The sequence below is a fragment of the Macrobrachium rosenbergii genome, chromosome 52 (genome assembly GCF_040412425.1).
Source record: "Macrobrachium rosenbergii isolate ZJJX-2024 chromosome 52, ASM4041242v1, whole genome shotgun sequence".
Classification (NCBI taxonomy): Eukaryota; Metazoa; Arthropoda; class Malacostraca; order Decapoda; family Palaemonidae; genus Macrobrachium; species Macrobrachium rosenbergii.
The window spans coordinates 34,092,464-34,115,012 of NC_089792.1; the positions used below are offsets into that span (position 1 = coordinate 34,092,464).

General features: G+C 41.8%; 1 protein-coding gene across 6 annotated transcripts in view; it reads right to left on the reverse strand.

The window, feature by feature from the left end:
* The window catches only part of LOC136833799 (protein unc-13 homolog 4B-like), a 251,818-nt gene that overhangs the window by 14,077 nt on the left and 215,192 nt on the right, over positions 1–22,549 (reverse strand). The window lies entirely within an intron of this gene.

A 22,549-nucleotide genomic window follows, 5' to 3' on the forward strand; every position in this document is an offset into this window, starting at 1 on the left:
TTTTTATGGCTGATACTATTGCACATAACTCAGCTGTATATACAGAGGCTTTGTCTGGGAAAGAGAACTGATACGTTTTGTTTTGGGATACCGCAGCATATCCCACTCCGTATTGTGATTTAGATCCGTCAGTGTATATTGTAATGTGGACCTTTTCGGATTATATGCTCTACTGCATGTTGTCTTTGGTATTCTGGAGTATATGAATGATTTTTTTGATAAATATTTCAAGTGTGTACAAATTTTCATTTTATTCATTGTCCAAGGAGGAGGCAATTTTAACATTACAGGTAATTGTATATACATATTTAGCGACTCAAACAATCTTCTAGCCCTAATTGGGAAAGAAGGTGGGTGATTGTTTATAAACACATCTCTTAATCCAAATAATTTTTTGGTTGGAGAATCACTTGTCTGAATTCTCAGAGCACTCTTCATCGTTACTAGCTCTCTATGGAGAGACAGAGGTAGTTCACCACATTCAACTTGTAAAGATGATGTTGGTGATGATCAAAAGCTCCTGAACATATTCTAAGACCCTCATTATGAATTGGGTCTACTGTTTTCAGCACTGCATCTGATGCCGAGCCATATATTTCACTTCCATAATCAACGATAGACAGCACTGTTGCTTTATACAATAAAGTAAGGGTATGTCTATCGGCTCCCTCAAGTAGTGTTCGACAGTTTTTAATTAGGTTTAATGCTCTTTTACATTTTGATTTCATGTATGTTATGTGGGCTTTCCAGTTCATGTGAGTATCAAATACTAATCCTAAAAATTTTGCTGTTTGGCCAATTGGTATACTATGGTTTCTGATTTTTATGTCTATTTCTTCTCCTTTTTCCATTTTTTGTTTTTATAAAATATGATTGCTTGGGTTTTATCTATGGAAAATTTAAAGCCTACAGATAAAGCCCATTCATCTATTTTTACTATGCTTTTGTTAATGATTCGTTCTGCATGTTTTATTCGAGATGCTGAATAATATATGGCAAAATCATCCATATACAGGTTACTTTTAATACCAGTAGGTAGATTTTACTGATATCATTAATTGCTAACGTAAACAGTGTGCCACTAAGGACGCTTCCTGTGGAACACCATTTTCTAGAGGAAATGTTCTAGACAGAACATCATCTATTCTCACCTGAAAACTGCGATTTGTCAAAAAGTTTTGTATAAACCTAGGTAAATGTCCACAGATGTTGTTGTTTTGTAAAGTTTTTAATATAGCATACCTCCATGTAGTATCGTATGCTTTTTCAATGTCAAAAAAGACAGCTACAGTAATTTGTTTTCGTTCAAAACCTCTTTATATGGTCTTCTAAGTTACAGAGAGAATCTAATGTAGATCTGTTACACTGTGACCCAAACTGAGTGGGAGTTAAAATTTTATTTTCTCTGTATGTGCCATGTTAGTCGAGCATTTACCATTTTCTCTAGTAATTTGCACAAACAACTTGTTAAAGAAATAGGTCTGTAATTGCTTACATTACTGGGATCTTTTCCAGGTTTGGAGATTGGAATAATTATGGCTTTGCGCCATTCATCAGGAAATAAATTTCTAAGCCATAAGTGGTTATAAAACTCTAACAAGTATGTCTTTGCCAAAGGTGCTAAATGGCATATCATTTCAAAACAAATATTGTCACCTCCAGGGGCAGATTTATTGCTGTTCAACAGAGCAAATTCTAGCTCTTCCATACTAAATTTTCTATTATAATATATATCTTCTACTGTTTCAAAATTTATTGTTATTAATTCTATATTATTTTTCTTTGTGCGGAAATGCTCATCTAAATTTTTGTTGCTACTTACTTTTGCTAAATTTTCACCTATTACATTACTAATTTCTTTAGGATCAAGTATTCTTTTCCCATCTTTTATTATGGCATGTCTAGGTGGTTTGACATGAGTACCATTTATTTTCCTGAATTTTTCCCATATTTTTTTGTATGGGAGTATTTTTAGAGAGATCTGATACATATTTTTCCATGAAATGATTCTTCCTGAATTATTTCTCTTTAAACTTTGCAGATATTTTATTATAAAGAGGTTTTAATGTATCAATTTCTAATAATAATATAGTTAGTTTTTGTAAGGTTCCTACTAATATCGGTAAAGTTTTTGTTTAATTTACTGAATTTTCTATTCAAATTATTTAGTCGTCTTCCAATCTGGTGTTTTAGTTTTATTAATTTCTGTTAGTTTTTCAGACCACCATGGGACTTTGTGTTTTTGTTGGATGAGATTTGGATTTTGGTATTGCTTTATCAGCAGCATTTGTAATGAAATCAACAAGAAATTTATTAGTTTCATTATGGTCTTTCAAATACTCAAATGGTGGGATATTCCTGGTGGGAATTCATATTGTTCCCAATCTGCTTTATAAATGTTATATCGAGGGCATGTTTGGTGGGGTTATTTTGTAATAAAGAAATTAATATGGGGAAATGATCACTTGTATGCAAGTCGTCTACCGTATTCCAGTCCAATCTGTCTACTATGTTTGTTGTACATAGAGTTAGGTCGATTGAGGAATATGTTCCATGTGTTTTAGAAAAATATGTGCTGATTTCATTTATCATTTATACAGCACATGTCATATGAATCTATGAATTCCTCTATTTTATTTCCTGCTCTATTTGATTCTGTACAATTACAGTCCCACATTGGGTTGTGGGCATTAAAATCACCTACTATTAACGTTGGTTCCTTAGTATTATTAAGTAACTCTTTGAGTTTGTCAACGTCATAATTTTTATTAGGTTGATTGTACAAATTATGAATTACATAATTATCGTTTTTTATTCGTATTCTAATACTCGACGTTTGCAAATCAGTAAAGTTTACAGGTACTTTGTCATAACATACTTTGTTATGTACATATATATAGCAGATCCTAAATTCCTTCTTCCTCTCTAGATGAAGATGCTAAGGTATATTTACCTATCGTTAATATTGTTTTGTTGACATGTTGCAAACATAATATCATTGGTTCATATTCTTTTAATAACCGCTGTATTTCTCCTAGGTGTAATCTGGTCTGTAGACCATTTACGTTCCATTGTATAATATAACTATTGAAAATATTTTTTATAGCGGTCGGTTTTACTCTCTTTTTTTGTATTATCAATTTGGAATTTTTCTAATAATTTACTCACGACATTCATCTGTTTTTCCTTATAATAGACTAAGTGCTCAATGCACATGCACCCTTTTTCATGGTTACTCAAATCTGTGTTTTCTTTTTTTCTATATTTCATAAAATTTCTTATAATGTTTGTTAAACCATCTTTTGTTATGCTTTTTGTTGTTATAGCATAATTCAATGAAACAATCATTACATCCACAAGTATTATCATGTGTATTTCTCTTTTCATTTGCTCTTGTACCAATTACTGGAGAAGGAGTAATCTCTTCTCCCTTGACATAATCATTATCATCTATGGTATGATTCTCTTTCACTTCTTCAGTCTTCTCGACATTTGCCTTCATAGGTTCTATTATTATTTTAGGAGATAAAGGTATATTCTTAGCTTGTTTTTGTTTTTGTTCCTTTTTCATCTCCTTTATCTTTGGTTTAACTGATATTTCTCTAATAATAGTTGGTTTCTTCGTTTTGGGTGGTGTTCTCTCCAAAGGCCTTTTTTTCTTTAATTTCCAGTCTATCTCTACCCTCTTCTGTTACTTTGTAGCAGCATCTTCCTGTGTGTCTATTTGCATTAATATTTCAAAATGAATTGGATAAAATATTATCCATCTCATTTGGACCTGTTTCTTTATTCTCTATTTTATTTTTATTTCTAAATTATTAATTTTTTCTTTGAGACTTACTTTTCTGTCCTCTGTTATTTCTATCTGTTTCCGTTTTTGCTTCATTTTTTGCTCTTGTTATTGAGGAATATGAATGTTTCTTAGATGGATCTTGCATTCCTCTCACTTTTAATTCCAATTTAGCCTCTCTGATAGACATCCCTGTTCGTTCTTGTAACATTTTCAGTTCTGTATTGTATATGTAGTACACACACTCCTTGGACCTAGCATGATGATCCTGTCCACAGTTTACACATTTTGGTTCTCTACATTTCCATTGTGTGGCATGTTCGTCAGATCCACAATAAGCACATACAGGTTCATTTCTACAGTTTTTCTTTGTGTCCATACTTACTACAATTCTGACATTGTAGCGGTTTGGGAACATAAGGCCTCAGTTCTCTATTTTGGCCTAAAATTTTTATTTTTGAGGTAACTCTTGGCCCTCAAATTTTATTTTTTGCAATTCTTAAAGCCTTATTATTTTGTTTACTTGGTATTGTATATACCTCACAGTCTTGGATTTTGGTATATCTCATTTTAAGAGAGTCCAACAGTATATTTTTGTCAACTGGTTCGTCATTATTTTCAGGAAGTACAATAGTACCCTGAATGCTATTCATAGTGTCATGCTTTTTACTTGTACATTTATATTGTCAACACTTTTTATTGATAGATAGTCCTCAGACTGGTTTTTGTTGTGGCTTCTATAAGCCACGTCTTCATTTTTATTTGTCTAAACGACATTTCTGTCGTTGAGTGTCTTTTAATAAGAAATTTTCTAACTTTAGGCTGAGATTTGCTGTTCTGTTTCCATGGTCAAAACCTTGACCAACTTCCACTCCCAAAGAGAGAGTCGAAGTGAGTCAAGGTTGGGTCAAGACGATATTTACTTTTTTTTGATTTAATGAGTACTGGAGTATAGGGTTCCAGTGTGATTACATTTGCATTCTTGTTTGTTTTTTCCAAAGAAAGGTTGTTACAGGAGGTTCCAGTGGTCGTCATCTGTGCCAAGTCACTACCATCAATGGGCCCAGGGGTACTCGAATCTTTAATTTCACTTACATAAAGATTTGAGGAGGGAAAAAAAAAAAAAAAAAAAAAAAAAAAAAAAAAAAAAACTAAAAAACCTTAAAAGATATCATCAGCCTTTCATGGAGTTCATTCCTCCACTAATGGCACAAGTGAGAACCGACTCCCAAATGTCCGCATCCCTACCCTACCCCAAAGGGGATGGCACAACATGATTAGAGTGGCTCAAGTGTAAGCCAACCCGCTTGATAGGACTGAGAGCATTACTAGAATACAATCATCCCCACCCTAATCACATTATGGGCAAACCGGACAGAATGCCGAGAGTCCTATTCCCAGAACTAGACCCCCTGGAATCCGTGGCCCAGTCCCGTAGAATAGTTCCACCTGAAAACTCAGGTCCGAACATTATCGGGCAGTTGATGGTCCTGCCACGGTTCTCACTATTTAGCTTCGGATATAAACCCAATCCCAACTATGATACCTTTTCCTATTTACCAGGTCCAAGAAATTTTGTACGAAAGTGAAAATATCCACGCCATTTAAATCGAAGGTTTTCCTAGGTGATCCGTCAGGGCCTGGCTCTTATTCTTCGTAAGAACGAAGAAGAAAAGCCAGGGCCCCTTACCCCCTCACCACGTGAAGGAACCTACTTCGAGGGGAACTTTTAGGCTAGTCTGGTAGATACCTTCTCCCCCTGGGCTACCTCCTTCAGCCAGCCGGCTGTGTTAGGTTAGCCTAGGAGTTAGGCTATGGCGTTCTGTTCCCTTCCTCGGAAGGGAAGGTTAGGTGTGTAGGAGGGCCTCATGGTTGGAGCTTCCCTTCGTGTGGTGTTATGGTTAGAGGTGTTGGGCCTGCGTTATCTCCCTCTCCCTGTTTCGGCCTTTCCGTTTGGACTGTTGAGTCCTAGTAAGGTTAAGCTGGAATAGCGAGGGTATCTCGCAGCCTACCTTCATCCGATCCACACCTTCGGTTAACCTCCAACTTCATGTATATACCCTCTCCTACCTCCTTGCTCCAATCCTCCTTGTTTCTCTTCCCCCTTGGTCTTTCATATACTATGTTAACTTACCAAGGCTCGAGAGCTTTACCCTGTTCCTTACGCTATAGCCTATATCCCCTTCCTCTGCATTGATTGGTTTGTACTCGGTTCTGGGTTCCCAGGACCTGACCTCGTCGAGATCTTGATTGGGGACCGGGTGCTCCCACACTCCTGTTCCCCATTCCTTTTACCTTTCTTTGCTCATTTGGCCTTTGAGGTTCCCCATTCTCTCCTCTCATTATCGTTCGTACATGTTCGTCCGATCGAGAGGAGAAAGGTGGATCTCATGGCGCCCGGGAGTGCTTACTCACCCCCTGGTCGCTGCTACTGGTCCCCCTCTCTGGCCTGTCCCACTCCCCCCTTCCTACAGCGTCAGTGCGTCGTGTTTCCCCCAACCCAAGTGTCGTTCTCCCAGACCGTCATCTCGGGAGAAGTTGTGTACATGTAGCCAGTTAGAGTTTCCCACCTGACTGTCTTCTGTCATATTCACACGCCATTGACATTTACCTTGTTCTATTCATTTAGAACACCTACTGTTCCCCTAGTATCTACCCTCCATAATCTGTCTAACTTGTGTCCTAACTTTGTGTTTTTCCGCTAGGTAGTCGGGCTTCGTCGCTTCTACCATTCCGTGGGTATGGTGTTTGGTCAGTCGGTGCTCACCACACCTCCTCCTCCCCGTCACCATATTAGAGTACAGGACTCCCCGGCTCCAAGCAGAAATAACCACTCTTCCTTATAGTTGACCTTTTACTAGCATGCATACATATATTTATATATATATATTTATTTATTTTTCTGAATTTTTACATATACTTTTGGGACCTTCCTGTTGCTCCGGATTAACTCCGGCGGTCCCTTTATGTTGTTGATCTTGCATGATCTAGTAGGCCCCTTAATCTCCCGGTATTAACTCGGCGGGACCTACCTGGCTAATTATCTATTATCCTAAGACACTGCTCCGCACCCTACTCCGGCCCTTATCAGCATACTCATATACCCGTCCAACTTACAGATGGTGCGTTGTCAGGAGCAGGGGTGCATGGCAGTGCTTCAACAAGCCAGCGGACATGAGGTATGCATTTCCCACCTCAGTGCTGTCCACGTAGGGGACCTGATCGTCTGGCACCCTGATGGCTGTGAGGTGTGCTATGCTCTCTATGAGCGGGTTCTGGATGAGTCGGTAAGTTAGTTTTTTCCTTTCCGATTCATGTTTTCCTTGAGTTTTGTCTCTTATGGATAATTGGAAGATATTCTCCTTTTTAGGAGGTTTCGGTCGCCTGACTTTCTCCTTCTTCCAGATTGACCGCAGCTCTCGGGACTCTTCGCTCATGACCCTCAAGACCTGGGTCACTGGCTTCAGGAGAACGTCGGGGCAGGGAAACCCTACGTTCTTTCAAGGACATTTGCAGCGTTCTCTTCCCGGGCGCCTGAATCTCAGCTTCAGTTGCGGGCGAGGTAGCCGCCCCATTTGATGACTCAGCCCTGGGATCCAGGAGATGACTCAGCCCTCCCAAGAAGAAGAAGCTGAATGCGGAGAGGTCACCGAGGATGTTGCGGCTCTTAATTTGAACCTAGAGCCCATGAACGTGGACCTGGATCTTCAAGCAGGTAAGGGGGTAAGTGAGGCAGGTGAATTTCTGTTTAGCTCTCCTTCTTCTTCTGTCTTCTTCTTTCCGAGGATTCGTGAAATCCTCTTGCCTTATGGACAGGTGCAAGGTCTACCGTCCCTAAGGTCAAGTCAGTTAAGAAAAGACCTTGAAGTCCCAGAAAGTCCGCTCCGGGGTTCCCTCGAAGACGTCACGGACCCCTAGCCCCGTGCCGTCTACGAGCAAGGCCTCTACTTCTGGGAAGGCATCAAGACCAAGCAAAGTAAAGAGGTCCCCCTCCTTCCTTTGATGCAGAAGCATTTGCCGAACTTCTCATGCAGAAGTTCGACAAGAGAGTTGACGACAAGCTGTCGCAACTCTCAAGTCAGCTATCTTCCTCGAATGCTTCCGTGATTCTTTCCCTGTCACAAGAGGTTAAGTCCCAGGGACTTTAATCTCTGGGTTCATGATGGCGGAGCAGCCAACAGATCTTTCTCCGTTCGACACCTCCAGCCTTCCTCCCTTTGATAAGGGAAACCCTTGGCGCCTGACCCTTTATGCTCCCCAGCATGAGGGTACCCTTACTATCGAGGGCCTAGGCACCCGTAGGTTGGAGGAACTAGAATTCTTCCCTCCTAACCTGCAATCACCTTACCCAGGTTTTGCCAGACTCACTGAGGAGGCATGGATTCGGTCTGATAAGGTCCCCAAGGAAACTGTCATCTTCCCGAGGGACCAGGCCCAGTCGGCTCTACTACGGACTCTGTCGGAGTGGCAGGCGGGGAACCCCAAACTCACCCCGGCCAAGGGTGCGTTTACGATGTTCTCTTTGGGAGAGGTTCTTCCCACCCCTTACACCTCCAAAGTGGCTTCCCTCACGAACCAAGCTTGCATGGAGGGTAAGTCCCTTCCTCATCTCCGGGAGACAGATCCCACCTCTTGTCTTCCCCGGAGATTCTCAGTTTTGGGAAGGAGCCCCGGACACCTTCACGGTTACACGACTAGACCCTGACTGCGCTTCTAACCTCTTCAGTGAACAACTGCCTAAGATCCCGGAGTCGCTCCTGAAGGCTGAAGCTGAGACTAAGGACAGGCTTAGCAAGTCCTTAAACTCTCTAACTTTAGCAGAAGCAACGTCAGTGGTTTACAATGAAGAAGCGCTTTATTCCAGGTGCTGACGAAATCTCTTGGCGAGTTTCAGCAGGACCTGTATGACTTTATCAAGGCCTGCTTGAACTGCCAAAAACACATCTTTTCGGCAGCCACCATCCGTCATGAGCCTAACAGGCTCATGAAAAGCTCCATCTGGGGGCTAATCTCTTCCCCAGGAAGAGGTTGATACAGTCCTAGCTGAGGCAACTAGGGCCAATCAAGTCTCCGCTCCGTTGGGGCTTGTCCCCTTCAGAGGAAACAGTCTTACCCCGCCGGAACCCACCCCAAGTCCGGGAAGAAGTTCAAGAAATTTTAAGACGGCTGCCCTACTCAGACTGTCTTGCAGGCTGTCCAGGTTCCCCCCCTGGTCATCCTTCAACCTCCCAGTCCCAACCTCAACCTCAGTATGTGCTGGTCCAACCAGCCCATCAACCTCTCGCTGCCCCTTCATATGTCTCTTCCCCGGCTTTCAACACGTCATATGAAAGCCAGGGTGCATTTCGTTCAATACAAAATGCAAGGGGAACCAGAGCCAGGGGATACTTTCGAGGTAGGGGAACACCTCGCTCCTCCTCCAGAGGAAGGGGAGGCAGAGGCTCCAGAGGAGGCAGACCCTCTCCCGCCCAGTGAGATATCTCAGGTAGGCGGGAGGTTATATCATTTTCGGGACCAGTGGAGCTTCAGTCCCTGGGCCCAGAGCATAGTCTCCAAAGGACTGGGGTGGAGTTGGTGCAAAGGTCCTCCCCCTCAGTCAGATTCCATCAATCACCGTCCAAGGCTCTGAAGGACTTTGTGAAAGATCTATTACTAAAGAGGGCAATAAAGAAAGCGAGGCACCTGAAATTTCAAGGCAGACTGTTCAGTGTTCCAAAGAAAGGTTCCAGTCAGCGAAGAGTAATTCTAGACTTGTCTCGTCTAAATTCTTACATTCAATGCGACAAGTTTCGAATGCTTACAATCTCGCAGGTTCGGACCCTACTACCCCGTGGAGCCGTAACCACCTGTATAGATCTTTCAGACACCTATTATCACGTCCGATTGCGAGAAGGTTCTCTCCTTATCTGGGGTTCAGACTGGGAAGTCAAGCATACTCGTTCAGTGTCATGCCATTCGGTCTCAATATAGCCCCAGAATCTTCACCAAACTGGCAGATACAGTAGCCCAACAACTCCGGTCCCAGGGGATCATGCTGGCCCGCATACCTGGGGGATTGGATCGTTTGGGCATCCAACGCCACCGAATGCTGGAGAGCAACAGCCATAGTAATCGGCTTTCTGGAATCTCTGGGCTTTCAAATAAACAGGAGAAATCCCGCCTAGTTCCGGAAGTTGCTTTCAGTGGTTAGGGATCCAGTGGGACCTGTGTGCACACAAACTATCTCTTCCGCCGGCCAAACGGAGAGAAATAGCCAAGGCAACCAGACAGTTCCTCAAGAACAAGAAAGCTTCCCGTCAAGTACCCAAGAAAGAGTCTTAGGTTCTCTTCAGTTTGCTTCAGTGACAGATCTACTTCTGAAATCCAAACTGAAAGATATAAACAGGGTATGGCAGAGCCGTGCCAATGTCAGGTTCAGGACAAGGTGTCTCTGATTCCGCCAGTGTTGAAAAAGAGACTCCGGCCTTGGAAGACTGCCAAGAGCTTATCAAAATCAGTACCTCATCAATTTCCTCCTCCGGCATTAATAATTCACACGGATGCTTCCCTAAGCGGGTGGGGAGGATATTCTCAACACAAGAAGGTACAGGGGACTTGGTCCACTGTGTTCCGCCAGTTCCATATCAATGTTCTGGAAGCTAATGGCAGTCTTTCTAACCCTGAAGAAGCTGCGTCCAAACAATCTGATTCATATAAGACTGGTTCTTGACAGCGCAGTAGTGGTACATTGTATAAACAGGGGAGGTTCCAAATCGAGCCGGATCAACCAGGTTATGATAGCAATATTCTCCCTAGCAAACAAACACCAGTGGCATTTGTCAGCTACCCATCTTGCAGGAGTCCGGAATGTCATTGCAGATTCCCTGTCCAGGACAACTCCGCTGGAGTCGGAATGGTCCCTGGACAAAACATCATTCAGATGGATTTGCAATCAAGTTCCAGGTCTCCAAGTAGATCTCTTTGCAACAGAATGCAACCACAAACTACCATGTTATGTTGCTCCCAACCTGGACCCTCTGGCTCACTCCACAGATGCAATGTCCATAGATTGGAACATGTGGCAGAGGATCTATCTGTTTCCTCCAGTAAACCTGTTGATGAAAGTTTTCACAAGCTCAGGACATTCAAAGGTCATGATAGCCCTAGTGGCTCCCAACTGGCCGAAGAGCAACTGGTTTCCACTTCTTCTGGAGCTGAAACTTCGGTGCATTCAAATTCCCAGACCCAAAACTTGACACAAATAGTACAAACTCAGACTGTGTCAGCTTCCTCAAGAATTCAGAATGCCCTGGCTTTGTGGATTTCATGAAGTTTGCAGCTCAGAAAGATGCTAATATTGATCCTATTAACACTTTGTTCCTAGAATCAGACAAAAGGGAATCCACTCTCAGACAATATGACTCAGCAGTAAAGAAATGCACTCTTCAAAAGAATCTGAAATTTCTGTAATGACCACAAATTTAGCAATTTCATTTTTAGGTCATTATTTGAAAAAGGTCTGGCCTCAAGTACTATTACTACAGCCAAATCAGCTTTGAAAAGATATTTTTACATGGCTTTAAGATTAACTTAACAGATTCTTATTTTTCGTCAATCCCTAAAGCCTGTGCTCGTTTGAGACCAGTAACCCGCCCACATACGGTTTCCTGGTTCTTGAATGATGTTCTTAAATTAGCATCAGAAACGGATAATCAAAATTGTTCTTTCATTAAGTTATTGAGGAAGACCTTATTTTTAATGAGTTTAGCTTCAGGTGCTAGTTTCCGTCATTTATAACCCTGTCTAGAATTACTGTATTATATGTTTGCTTCCATCAGGTGAAGTGGCTAGCTCCTCACCCTATTCTAGCTTTATAATAGAAGATTTTTCTGATTGGGTGGTCTAAAACTCATTTTCCCACAAATCATGTCTTTATGCCCAGTCTTTACTTCACAGTAGTTTTAGACAGGACCTCACAGTATAATTTAATTATCTGTTTGTAAGGGAAGGGGGAGGAACTATTTCTATAACAGGTCATCAGGCAACAGATCTTGTATTTTATTAAACATGACAAACCCAGACTCAGTTCCAAAAGTACATGACATTAGGGCAGTGGCCACCCACTAACTTCCTTCCATTATATGAATTTCCTGGGTAAATCTTACAAAATATACAGGGTGCTAAGTCTGCTGGAATTTTCAAACGCCACTATCTGAAATGTTAGAAGCTCTGGAAGTTCACCACAGTGGCGGCAGTAACGGCACATCCGTTCCTCCCTCTGTTTAGATTCTTTATCTCGTACTCAGTCACTCTCCTCCCTCCTACCTGCCTCATTTATTCCCTTTCGATCACCTCCAGGTCAGGCATGCTTCACATTGTCTCTGGATGTCATAGTTTTGTATTGTCTGCTATGTTTAGATTTAAATACGTTTTTGTGTTCTTTTTGTCTTATGGGACATAAATTTACCTAATCTTAAATATATTTAATGGTAATATTACATGTTTATGTACACATTAGTTCCTTATGGATAGTTTTATGTTTATCAAATCTTACAAATAAGTTTAATATCTTTATTATATATCTAAATGCCCTTTTGCTGGGATAATTAAAACTCTTGTGGATTTATGCAGTTTTATTTCTCATGCTCCTCTATAAGTTTCCTTTTTTGTTTCAGGATGGTATTTTGGTTTCTCTGTTAATTAAATCACAGCTGACACAGGTCGGAAAACATTAAAACTGGATTTTGACAAACTGAAAATCTATTTCTGGGAGATTCTGTCAAAATTTCCTTCATTGATTTTCCCCCTTGATAAAATATCATTCCAAGATGATCACATGGAATGGCGGCTATTTGTTTAACAGTCCACACAATGCATGTTTGTTTTGACAGTTATCAACACTTTTGACAATCTGGGAATTTTACAGGAGGAAGGCCTGTGATTGTTCAATCTAACCCTTTCTCATACAACTCCATTTCATGGACTATTGACGTAACTCCAGCTTACTTGTTTTAGCTCTTCTCTGATATGACGAACTCCATTTACCTAGAAATAAGTGCTGAAAGGTTATTTCTGTTTTAATCTTATTATTTTCAATAGATTTTCCTTTTCAAAATATTTTTAATCTCATTTTCATGACTAAATGACTGTTTTTATAAAACTATATAAAATCACTAATAGGATGTCTATGATTTCACCTTATGATGGATTCGATTTTGTAATGGGGTAAGCAATTATCATATGTCAATATTTATAAAATATTTTTAAATTTCCCTGGTCATGGGCAGCATGAATCAGGCAAAGAGATTTACAATATTTTTTTTCCTCCAACTTATTATCCAATCTTCTAGTTAAAAACTAATTTGAATGATAAAAGTATTATTTTTTATAGCTCTTGAATGGTAAATGTGTGAGCCATAAACAACCGATTGACTGACTGTTGTTTTGTTTAGGTCTTGAATCAGATAAAACAGCCCTTTTGCTTGTATTTCAACCATCAGGACAGTGTATTCACTGCCATAATGAAGGTGAAATATAAAATTAATGATTAAAATTGATAAAAACACTTAGAACTGCATATTTTGATAGATTATACTAGAAAAATTCAGTGTTAAAAATGATACCTGAAAAATAGATCACAAAAGTGCATTTAGTCATAAAATGACATGAAAATACAGTAATATATGAAACTATTTCTCAGTGAAAATATATACTTAATATAAGAATTTTCCCAAATATGAATAAAATACATTCCACAGAAAATATATTGAAAATCTTGATCTCATTAAAATAACCATGTTCTTTACTGATAATACACAATTACCATAGGTTATAGTACAAATGACGTTAAGTAGAATAAGACTGATACATTTTTACATAGCTGTATACCCTTATTTGGTATGGATAAAAGATCAGCAAGGACATATACTGCTAAATTTATGCTGCAAGTTGTAGCTGAAGCTGAGAAAACAATGTTCAAGCTGCTAATGACTATGTTATCATGCATCGGCATCATGGATGAAACTCGACCGTAAGTAAAGTTGGAGAGAAAGTATTTTAATCAAAACTACTGGGCATGAAAGAATACATTACTGCTATTTTTACGCCAATAAACAATAAATACGTTGTGAGGTCAAAAATACAGAACTCCAAAAATTTATAATTTATTTAATGGGAACAGGTATACTGTACATTTGTGGATAAAATGTGATGAAGACCATTGCTCCTGTACTGAGCCATTTTGTACAACATTTAATCAGATAGAATAATAAGAGACATAATGTACAAAGTGATAAAACATATATTAGTAAAAGAAAATTACATCAAATTGCATATGCATTCTGGTGTTGCTATAAATCATTAAAAATTATTACAAGAGTCTTCTGATTATTTTTACAAAACATGCTATCGACAATTATTACTCAGCTGTAAATACTGATTGGCATTATCTGGTTGCATGAACAAATCACGGGTATTGTCTGGGGATACTGCAGTTCTTGATAGCCCATTTGTGTGGCTGTGACTTAGGTCTGTTTTGCCTGAGCGTGTGACATCCTTGGTGCGCCGTTGGACCTTCGAACATTATATGTTCTATTGTATGTTGTCTATGGTGTTCTAGGATATATGGATAACTTTTTGATAAATATTTTCAAGTGTTTAACCTTCTCATTTTATTCATTGTCCAAGGAGGAGGTAAAACGAATATTGCAGGTAACTGTATATTTATATTTAGCGACTCACAATCTTCTAGCTCTAATTGGGAAAGGTGGTGGATGACTGTTTATAAACACATCTCTTAATCTAAATAGTGTTTTGGTGGAGAATCATTTGTCTGAATTCTTACAGCAGAGCACTCTTCATTGTTACTTTAGCTCCTTGGAAGGAGCAGAGAGGGTGTATCTCTGGGGGAAAATTGTGGTGAGCCATTGTTTATAAATACACTTTCTCTTAATTCAAATAATTTTTTATGCAGTGAGAATCACTTGTCTGAATTCTCAGGCACTCTGCAACGTTACAAACTCTCTAATGGAGAGAGGGTTCAATTCCACCATACAACTTGTAAAGATGATGCTGGTTGGTAATGATCAGGCATAAAGGCTCTGAACATATTCTAAGGCCTCTGTTGTGAACTGGTTCCAAGTTCCAACATTTTCAGCATTGCATCTGATGCTGAGCCATGGCTATTTTGCTTCTACCAATGCTGGTTGCAGCATCTGTTGCTTTATACAGTACAGTGATTGTCATGTATCTGGCGCCCCCAATTGTGGCAGTGTTCAATAATTTTTAATTCGATATAATGCTCTTTTTACATTTTGATTTCCATGTATGTTATGTGAGCCTTACAATTTAGGTGAGTATCAAACCATTCTAATCCTAAAATTTTGATTTGCCAGAAATTCTCTGTCATACTGTTGTTGTTTCTTGATGGATTTTAAATCTATTTCTTCATGATGGTCGAACGTCACCCACTTTTTTAACCTTATCAAACACAACAGCTTGAGTCTTATGTATGGATAATTTAAACCTACAGATGAGGTCATGGCATTCAAGCTATTTTAATTATAGCTTTATTAATGATTCACTCAGGTCTTCATGTTTTATGTGAGATGCTGAATATATGGCAAAATCATCTATATAGAGGTTACTTTTTATTCCAATAGGTAGATTATTACTGATATCATTTATTGCTGGGTAAACAGTGGTGCACTTCCTTGTGGATTGATTGATTATGAAATTTAGTCTTGAAAGACTGTCAGGATGATGAAAGGGCTGCATCAAGATTATTCAGTGCTGCCCTAATGAAGATAAAATATATAAACTAATGATATGATTGATAATGAACAGGTGAAAAATGACATACAGTAAACACCCCCATATAACTGCTCTCACACTCTGCAGACTCACCTATTCGCTGAAAATTCTCCCATTCACGGCTACCATGATTTTTCACTGAGAAATATTCATCTAATTATTTTTACTATTTTCATCTCATTTTCCCTTGACTAAATGCACTTTTTTTCGATAAAATGCTGGAAAATACTCGGGTAGTGCTCGAGTTAGAGATAATTCCTTCTCCACTCTGACCATAATTCGATTTTGCAATGGGGTAAGCAATTAATACCGATAAGACAATGTTCATGAAATATTTTAAATTTGGGAGAAGAGGCAGGCAGCAGTATACAATCAGGCAGAAAGAGACCAAATTACAACAGACCAAAAGCGTTTTCCCCATCTCTTTATCCCATCTTTAGTTGAAAAAGGAAAAGAGAATGATAAAAGTAATGGCAATGTTATGTCTTTGGAACGTAAATGCGTACTGTACAGCCAAAACAGTACTTGAGAAACTTTGTGAATATTTAGCCTTATCACTGATTAGGATAGCAACAGCCCTTAGTGGTTGTGTTGTCAAGCACTGTATGGTAATACAGGGCAATTAACAGTCTGTTTTCTTCAATGATGTGGAGGGGGAGCCCATAGGACTGATATATTTTTGCAGATACCCATACTTGTTATCTCAGATAAAAGATTGAACAAGGAAATATACTGCTAAATTTGCGGTGCATGTTGTGGCTGATGGAGAAAACAATTTTCAAGCTGGAATGACTGGCATTATCATGCATTCTGGGATTTCAACTCGACCGTAATTAAAATTGGAGAGAGAAACAAAACTACTGGGCATGAAAGAACAAGGGCCACTGCATATTTTTATGCCCAGGAACAATAAATACCGAGTAAAGCTCGTATGGATGAAATCAAGTGAAAATAGTTGTGGAATCTTGATTTTTACCAAAACAAAACGGGCCAGCCAACGTCATTTATTATATCTGAAAAATAGCAGAGAAATCCAAGTTCGAACACATTAGTCTGGAAATTTTTCAATTTTATGATAACAGACATACAGTAATTCGGTTTATAAATACTGTATTATTAATTTCATGATATATGCTTTATTTCATTGTTATCATTAGGCTACAACAGTTTTCATGATATCGTATACAAAAATGTGGCACTTCAATCTGAACCTAGTTAATTGTAATTTGGCTTTTGTATAAAAAGGCAAAGGTTGGAGATATGTTTTTTAACAAACAATGGTTTTTATAGAGAAATTAACATCAAATAGGATAAAGGGATTTTGACAAAGGAAAATCTATTTCTGAGGGAGGCCCTGTGTCACCCGGTGAAATTCATTCTTGCACGAATTTCTAGGTATAAATATTGCTAAATATACCAGAGAAAAAGCTTTCAGGAATGCTGGGGTTACTACCCCAGATCGAGCACCTTCTTCAAAGAAGGCGTCGGTATAACCAAGGGTGAGTGAAGGAATCACAACCACAGAGCCACACTCAAAGACATCCCCATGTCAAAACTCCTCGGAAGAGCGGTGAGCCGTTCCAGCCCCACACTCACCCGCCCGCCACGCGCGACCCCAGCGCCATCTGAACTCATTCCAGACTAGCACCACCCCCAGGCTTGGCATGCCAAAGTAGGGGCGAAACCACCTCAAAAATACTGGGAGGGTCACCGGGGTGACACGGGGCCTCCCTCAGAAATAGATTTTTCCTTTGTCAAAATCCCTTTTCTGAGTCCAGCCCGTGTCACCCGGTGAAATAGTGATAGAGAATCATGCCAAGACTGCAAAGATACAAAAGGAAACAAAAGGTGATCTGAAAAAAAAACACATGCTATGGAAAAATAGATTTAATTAAAATATCTCAACACATGAAAAAATGAATACTAACATGAAAATACAGAATACAAATCAAAAAGAATACAAAAACAAGGTAAAATACAACAAAAATACAATGTCAAAATACATTCAAAAATAAAAAGATTACTATAATTATAAACTTAAACCTAAGAACAATTAATTATACAACATAAAAAATTTGAGGGTACATGGAGCAAAATAAAAAACAGCCCAGTACCTCTAAGACAATCTAAAATCACAGCATAACAAAATACAATCACAAGACAAACAATAATAATGGCAATACCAGTATCAATTATGAGGAGCAAGGCAGTGAGGCATGATTGATCCAGAAGGGCAGGCAGAGAAATAAATGAGGCAGGTGGGCGGGGGGGAAGGGATAAGGGATAAGGATAATTAAGGTGGGGGATGACACTCCCACAGCCACTGTAGAAAATTTCAGAGCTTCGAGTGATTTTAAATAGTGGCGTTTAAACACTAGAGGTGATTTCCATCCTGTATATTTGGTAAGTTCAGCAAAATCCATATTATAAAAATAATTAGTGGAAGTAGCTACTGCACGGATATCATGAACCTTAGGGACTGAATCCGGGTTGGCTTGTTTAATAAAATACAGAATTTGTTGTCTTATAGCATTCAAAGAAAAAAGAGTTCCACCTTTCTCCCTGATAAAAAGAGGACCCGACTTACACTGTGGAGTTCTTAAAAGGTAAGACTTTAAGGTATAGACTGGGCATAAGGACTGGTCCTGTGGAAGAGGCACCACCTTCCAGGGGGACCACCTGTCCTGAGGGTCTTCATTTTTTGCTAGAAACCTATGATCAGGAGAAAGGAGGACTTCTCCGGACGGAGGAAATCAAACAAAATCATCACCTCTAGAGAGAGCAGATAGCTCTGAAATTCTGGCACCTGAAGCCAAGCTAATCAGAAACAAGGTTTTCCTTAACAGATCCAGATAAGAGCATTGAGAGTTATCAATCTCAGATGCTAATTTCAAAACATCGTTGAGGAACCAGGTAACAGAATGTGGGCGTGTTACTGGTCTCAAACGAGCACATGCTCTAGGATGGAGGAAAAGTAAGAATCTGTAAGGTCAATTTTAAAACCATACAAAAATACCTTCTTCAAGGGCTGATTTAGCTGTAGTAATAGTGGCCGGGGCAAGGCCTTTTCAAACAATGATCTAAAGAAGGTAACTGCTAGGTTAGTAGTCATAGTTTGAGCTTCAGATGCCTTCAAAAAGGATGCTAATTTTTTGACTGCTGAGTCATATTGTCTGAGAGTAGAATCTCTCTTGTCTGATTCTAAAAACAGAGTGTTAACGGGTCAATGTTTGCTCCCTTTTTTGCAGCAAATTTTATAAAGTCCATAAAACCAGGGCATTCTGAATTTTAAGGAAGCTGACACAGTCTTGGTTTGTACTACTTGGGTCAGTCTGGGTTTGGGAATCTGATGACACCGCAAACTTGAGTTCCTGAAGCAGAGGGAACCAGTTGCTCTTCGGCCAATAAGGGGCTACCAGGGCTAGTTGGCCGTTGAATGACCTGAGTTTGTGCAGTACTTTCAACAACATGTTTATTGGGGAAACAGATAGATCTTCTCCCAATTGTTCCAATCTATGGTCATTGCATCCGTGGCATAAGCCTGGGGGTCCAGGTTGGGAGCCACATAACAGGGAAGCTTGTGATTGCTCTCCGTGGCGAACAGATCCACCTGGAGTCCCGGAACCCGGCGGCAATCCAATTGAAAGACTCCCCGTCCAGAGACCACTCCGTCTCCAACGGAGTGGTTCTGGACAGGGAATCCGCCACCACGTTCCGCACCCCGCTAGGTGGGTGGCTGACAGATGCCAGCCGTGCTTGTTCGCCAGGAGAAAATAGCTACCATCACCTGGTTTACGCGACCTGATTTGGAGCCGCCCCTGTTGATGCAATGAACCACCACGGCGCTGTCCAACACCAGTCTGATGTGAATCTGGCTGGGGGGGCGGATTTTCTTTAAGCGTTAGAAACACTGCCATAGCTTCCAAGGTGTTTATATGGAACTGTTGAAACATTGTAGACCATGTTCCTTGTACTTTTTGTTTTGGTGAGTACCCTCCCAGCCGCTTAATGAGGCGTCTGTGTGGATTACCAGCGCCGGAGGAGGGAACTGGAGTGGGACTGTCTTGGACAGGCCACTGACTGTGGACCATGGCTGCAGTCTTGTCTTCAAGATTCGCGGGATTGAAGAGACCTTGTCTCTGAGCCTGACATTGGCTCGATCTCCGCCACACTCTGTTTATGTCTTTTAGTTTTGCTTTTAAGAGCAGGTCCGTCACTGAGGCAAATTGAAGGGAGCCGAGAATTCTTTCTTGAGACCCGGCGGGATGCTGCTTTGTCCTTCAAAAATTTCCTGGTAGCGGCGGCTATCTCCTTCCGCTTGGATGGCGGGAGGGGATAGTCTGTACGAGGACAGATCCCACTGGAGACCCAGCCACTGAAACCGGGACTCGGAGTCAGGCGGGACTTCTCCTGTTCAACTGAAAGCCTAACGACTCCAGGAACTTGATGACTATGGCCGTGGCCTTCCGGCACTCCTGAACTGTTGGTGCCCAAATTATCCAATCGTCCAGGTAAGCTGCCAGGGATATCCCCGGGACCGGAGTTGCTGAACTACTGTTTCCGCCAGTTTTGTAAATATTCTGGGGCTATATTGAGTCCGAAAGGCATGACCCTGAAGGAGTAGGCTTGTTTCCCGAGTCTGAAACCCAGGAAGGGAGAGAAGTTCCGCGCAACCGGGACGTGATAGTAAGCGTCTGAAAGATCGATAGAGGTGGTGACGGCTCCACGCGGAAGTAGAGTCCGTACCTGAGCTACCTGTAAGCATGCGAAATTTGTCGCATTTATGTAAAGATTTAGACGCGACAGATCTAGAATCACTCTTTGCTGACCGGAATCTTTCTTTGGAACAGTGAACAACCTGCCTTGAAATTTGAGGTGCCTTACTTTCTTTATTGCTCTCTTGTTGAGAAGCTCCGTCACAAAAAATCCTGTAGGGTTTTGGAGGAGTGGCTGGTAAAACCTGATCAAGGAGGGGGTCCTTGTCCAGCTCCAACCCAGACCTTTGGACACAATGCTGTGTGCCCAAGGACTGAAGGACCACTGGTCTCTGAACCAGTAAAGGCGACCACCTACCTGACTGGTCTCAGTGGGAGGAAGAGGGTTTGTTTCCTCTACCACGTCCTGGTTTTCCTCTTGGGGCGGATCCAGCTTGCCTCTGTAAGGGGCCGACCTCTTCCCCCCCTTGCACTCCTATTAAGGCCGTGAAAGACACCACGGCCCTCATAGGTGGGGTTGTACGCTGGGAGGAGACGTGCGATGGTGCAGCAAGGGGTTGAGCTGGTTGAACCAGCACGTACTGTTGGGGTTGAGCCTTGGAGGTGGAGGGTTGGCCACTGCCGAGACCGGGACAGCCTGAACCACTGTCTGGGGATGAGGCCTCTTGTGTCTCCTGAACGTTTCCCAGACTTACCCTGGGAACTGCCAGATTCTGGGGTCTTCCGCTTGAAGGCTGAAATACCCCACCGAGCGTAAGGCTTTGGTTAGCCCTAGTAGCCTCGCTCAGGACACTTTGAGACTTCGTCTTCTGGGAAGAGATTAATCCCCAGATGGAACTCTTCATGAGCTTGTTAGGCTCATGACGAATGGTGGCATCAGCAAAATGAATTTGCAGCACTCCAACTTAGCCACCATGAAGTCATACAGGTCTGACTGAAACCCTGCTAACAGGGATTTAGCCAGAACCTGAAAGAATGGCTCTTCATCTGCACAGGAGACGGCGACCGCTTCTGACAGACACAAGGAATTCAAAGACCGGCTCAGTCTTGTCCTTGTCTCAAAACTCCGCCTTCAGGAAGGCTTCTGGGAAGCTTAGGAAGCTGCTCGCTGAACTGCGAGGACGCACAGAAGGCGTCCAGCTTACCCACAGTAAAGGTGGATGGGGCGTCCTCCAGAACTCCTCACCTCCTGGGAATACCAGGGATGTGGAGTCTGTCTCCCTGAGCTGAGGCAAGGGTTTGCCTTCAAAGCAGGCCTGGGCCGTAGCCAGAGCAACTTTGTTCAGGCAGGGAGTGGGCAACTTATCACCCAGGGCAAACATCGTGTAGTTGCCCTTGAACGGTGTGAGTTTTGTATTCTCTGCCTGCCACTCCGTGAAGAGTGCGAAGGAGAGCTGATTGAGCTTGGTCCCTAGGGAAGATCACCGTCTCCTTAGGGACCTTGTCTGATCGTACCCAGGCTTCCTCCGTCAGCCTAACGAAGCCTGGGTAGGGGGCAAGAGGTCAGGAGGGAAGAACTCCAGTTCCTCCAGACGTCTCGTGCCCAAACCCTCAATTGTCAGGGTGTCCTCATGCCGAATGGCACGGAGAGCAAAACGCCACGGGTTTCCAACATCAAAAGGAGGGAGGAGGCAGTATCAGGGATCTGATAGCTGTGGTCGGCCCGCCGAGCGTGCCATATCGGCGATCAGATTCTCCTGGCTCTGAAGCCTCTCAGAAATTTAGAAAGCTTGGAATCAACCTCCGAAGAAAATCCTCTCCAAAAGCATCCCAGCAAATGCCTCAGGGTCAAAGGGAGGCTGGCGAGGAGGGCTGGGTCTGGCCGCCCTCTTACTCGCTCCTTTGCCCGAGGTTCCAGCTTTGCTCCCGGAGGCCAGAGGTGCGGGACCTTAGCCTTCGACGGGGAAGGGGATGCCTTCCGGGAAGACGAGGACTTGAAGCCCTTTGCCTTCCATGAAGTCTTCAACTTGGGGACAGTAGATGGAGCACTGTCCCCCAAGATGGAAGACTTAGAAAAGCCCTGAAATGAAGATACAGATGATGAAGGGGAATCAAAGAGGGCGCCCGCCCCGCTGCCTCACTTACCTCACCACCTACCACTGGGTCCTGCTCTGTGTTCATGGGCTCCAGGTCCAAGTCCAGAGCGGCGACGTCCTCCGAAACCTCCGCGTAAAGGGTCTCATCTTGGGGTGGCTGGGTCACAACCCGGATCTGCTGGATGATGGGGTGCGGCCAACTTCTCGCTGGTACGGCC